This window comes from Bubalus kerabau, chromosome 10 (genome assembly GCF_029407905.1).
Source record: "Bubalus kerabau isolate K-KA32 ecotype Philippines breed swamp buffalo chromosome 10, PCC_UOA_SB_1v2, whole genome shotgun sequence".
NCBI lineage: Eukaryota > Metazoa > Chordata > Mammalia > Artiodactyla > Bovidae > Bubalus > Bubalus kerabau.
In genome coordinates, this window is record NC_073633.1 from 98,110,458 (window position 1) to 98,114,792 (window position 4,335).

Here is a 4,335-nt window from a genome sequence, read left to right on the forward strand (position 1 = left end):
AAATACTTTTCAGATTATCCTCATTTACGGGAACCCCAACAAAGCCCTTAGTGATTCTAGGTATCCGCCTTGATATTGTGCCTTTAAACTCAGACAACTTGCTACATCCCTCACTGGTGCTAACTAATTAAAACCATCAGGTCCCAGGTCCTATTCTTGGTAATTTCTTTGTTTTTCTTGGGTTACTTCTTGCCTTTGCTCTACACACACAGCCACACAGACACACACACTCATACACTCTTACTTACTCACTCACTCACACTAGGTGCCATCTTCCCTTTCTGGTTCTTGTGCAGCCTTGGGTTCCAGCAGCTTTTGTATCTCTGCTCTGCAGATTATACTGATGATAATGTAATTACTCTGTTGAAGCATATGCGTGCTAAGTTGCTTCAGGCCTGTCCAACTCTTTCCGACTCTATGGACTGTAGCTCATCAGGTTCCTCTGTCCATAGGATTCTCAGGCAAGAATACTGGAGTGGATTGCCATGCCCTCCTCTGGGGATCTTCTGGACCCAGGGATCAGCCCCAAGTCTCTTACTGTCTCCTGGATTGGCAGGTGGGTTCTTTACTGCCAGTGCCACTGGGGAAGCCCTCAGGAGCATAGCCTGAGGCTTCATTTTTCCTATGAACCTTCACCTATGCTATGACAAGAATCGCTCTTCTCTAATCCTGCTGACAGGTTCTGTAATTTCCTGGCCATTTTTAGATCTTTTTAAAGCAGTTTTTTAAAAGATTTTTTTTAATGTGGACCATTTTTTAAAGTCTTTATTTATTACAATATGGCTTCTGTTTTATGTTTTGGGGTTTTGGCTGGGAGGCATGGGTGGGGGGCGGGTCTTAACTCCTCAACCAGAGATGGAACCAAGACCCTGTGCATTGGAAGGCAAAGTCTTAACCACTGGACTGCCAGGGGAGTCCTGCCATTTTTAGATGTGAAAGGTTGAGATCAGTTTAAACTTCAGTCGTTAGTATGATTTGAAGCTGATCCACAACACCCTGCCCTCTCTCACCCTGACAGACGTTTGACCCATTGTCCAAGGTCTAGGGTTCTTCTACCTCCAGCATATTGGTGTGGGTGGGAATGGTCTTCATGGAGATGCCCTCTTTTAACTTGCTCTTTTTTGGGATTAACTTATTTGGGTTGGAGGGTCATGGGAGTCTGGGGGGAGAAGATACAGGCAGGTTTATCTCACCAGCTGCATGCATGGTGGGGAGCTGACCCGGGTATCTCCAGGCACGGTGGGCTTCTGTCTCTTTCCGGTGCCGAGTTTAGTGGTCAGTCCTCTCCAACACTGAGGTTCCCCCAGAGAGGGCAGCTGTGTTTCCCAAGGCCCCCAAGCTGGGCCCAGGCCCCTTTCTAGGGAGGCAGCTCCTCTGTGGGTGGCCACCAGAATGGCCCCCATGGGGCTCCACAATCAGTGCTCTTACTTGAAGAGCTGTCCAGATGTTTGCTGCAGGAGCCCAGGGTGAAGTGGGCCCACCCTTCCCTCTGTATGCACCCTGCGCCTCAGTCCCTTCTCACCCTGATGAAGTGGGCTCTGCTGGCAAACTTCACACCTTCAAACAGGCACAAGGCTCCACGGTCAAGAGTATCATCTCTCATCAAGAGTCATAGGTGCAGTTCTCCTGATAACTCTATGATAGCTGCAGCAAATGGGTTCTGCAATAGAATCTCTCTGATAGACTCTTTTTTAAAAGAGTTTTTATTTTTTGGCCACACTGCCTGGCATGTGGGATCTTGTTTCCCCAGCCAGGAATCAAACCCATGCCCCCTGCAGTGTAAGTGTGGAATCTTAACTACTTGACCACCAGGAAAGTCCCTCTGATGGGTTCTGCTGACACTTGCCAATCCTTTTCTTGATTATGGAGAAGGAACCTCCATTCACAGACCCTACATGCCCTGGCAGGACCCACAGCCCCAGTGCCTCTGTACTCTCCCCTTCTGGCCTCTCCAGGGTTCTCCTTCATGGATCAGGAAGGGGTGGAGATTTGTCATAGTGAGTAGTGGTGGAAGGGCCGTTCAGTCTTTGTAAACTAAGAGACCCCAGGTATTGCCAGCTTTCTTTAGAATGTGGGACTCATGGAACCTCTTCATTTATAGCCTGGGGTCTTTGTTACCAACTTTGGGGACTCACAAAAATTATCAGTCAGCATCCTCTTACTGGTTCCAAATTGGGAAAGGAGTACGTCAAGGCTGTATATTGTCAACCTGCTTATTGAACTTATATGCAGAGTACATCATGAGAAATGCTGGGCTGGAAGAAACACAAGCTGGAATCAAGATTGCCAGGAGAAATATCAATCACCTCAGATATGCAGATGACACCACCCCTATGGCAGAAAGTGAAGAAGAACTAAAGAGCCTCTTGATGAAAGTCAAAGAGAAGAGTGAAAAAGTTGGCTTAAAGCTCAACACTCAGTAAACTAAGATCATGGCATCTGGTCCCATCACTTCATGGGAAATAGATGGGGAAACAGTGGAAACAGAGACAGACTTTACTTTTTTGGGCTCCAAAATTACTGCAGATGGTGACTGCAGCCATGAAATTAAAAGACGCTTACTCCTTGGAAGAAAAGTTACAACCAACCTAGACAGCATATTAAAAAGCAGAGACATTACTTTGCTGGCAAGGTCAGTCTAGTCAAAGCTATGATTTTTCCAGTAGTCATGTATGGATGTGAGAGTTGGACTATAAAGAAAGCTGAGTGTTGAAGAATTGATGCTTTTGAACTGTGGTGCTGGAGAAGACTGTTGAGAGTCCCTTGGACTGCAAGGAGATCCAACAAGTCCATCCTAAAGGAGATTAGTCCTGAATATTCATTGGAAGGACTGATGCTGAAGCTGAAACTGCAATACTGTGGCCACCTGATATGAAGAACTGACTCATTGGAAAAGACCCTGATGCTGTGAAAGATTGAACGGAGGAGGAGAAGGGTACGGTAGAGGATGAGATGGTTGGATGGCATCACTGACTCAATGGACATGAGTTTGAGTAAACTCCGGGAATTGGTGATAGATAGGGAGGCCTGGTATGCTGCAGTCCATGGGGTCGCAGAGAGTCAGACACAACTGAGTGACTGAACTGGACTGATCCTGTTACTTTAGCTAAACTTTTCAGTACTTACATGCCAGACACTGGATTGGACCCTGCATTGATGAGTTCATTTAAGCTCAAAGTGAGCCCATTAGGGAGAGACTATTACCATCCGTCTTGTATAGTTTAGGAAACTGAATTGCACAGAAATTGTGTTAACTGTCCAGGCAATGCAGCTGGCCAAGATTGGAACCTGGCAGTCTGATTTCAGAGCTCATGAGCTTAATTCTTACCCTGTGTTCCTTTCTAGCTTGAGAATGCAGCTTAAATGCCACTTGGCTCATGGATCCTGTCTTCATGCTCCTTTGGTTCTGCAGTTGGGGGCCTGAGAAATTAAACTAACAAAAAACAGATTAACAGGAGAAAAAAGGGATTTATTCCTGTGTATATGGGAGTTAAAAAAAGAAGTAGCTCACCATTTAAATGATTGAAGTGAGAAGCTTATATTTCTAACTTAGTAGGGGAAATAGAGAAAATGAGACTTCTATAGGCTTCTTTGGGAAGACAAATGAGTTTTAGAAGAACAAATGGAAGATACAAATACTTGTGATAATGTTTGTTTATGCAGGTGCGAGGGGTTTTTTCGTCTCCTTCGTGGCCGCAGAGCTCCTCTGGAGAGGGGATTCGTGGTAAGTTTCCTCTCCATCACCTTCCTGGGAGCAGATCCATTCCCTAAGAGGAGATTTATGGCAGCTTCATTTTTCAGAAGTTGATGCTTTTAGTTAGATGAGGAAGGCTCTGAGACAACTTGAATGCACTAGTTGAATCTCAGATATCTTCATCTTAGAGTGGTCTTTATGCCAACTCTGGGGTTCCAAGTGGGTTCCCATGGTAACATTCTGCCTAGCACAACAGGTCTTCAAAAGGGGTGACTTAAACACCAGGTGAGGCATAAGCCTGGATCCGAAGGCCAAAGACCCAGGCAGAGGATGGCTGGGGAAAAGCCAGGAATAGCGGCATTGGCATTGTTTTCTGCTTCAAAGTGCATCAAGCCCTGGAGAAAGCCTGGCAGGAAGGAACGGAGATTGGGATCGAGGCAGGGAGTGCTGTCTTAACCATATCCACGTGGATGAGAAGCGCACTTTGGGCTGGTGGCAAGCTTTTGTACAGGGTACCATCAGTGGGGAAAGGCCAATGGAACAGAAAGCTTGGGCATTTGGATTCAAGTTCTAGCTCCTCCGTTTACTAACTAAACAACCCTGAAGATTTGACAGAGCTGTGGCTTCTCTCTGAAACAGTG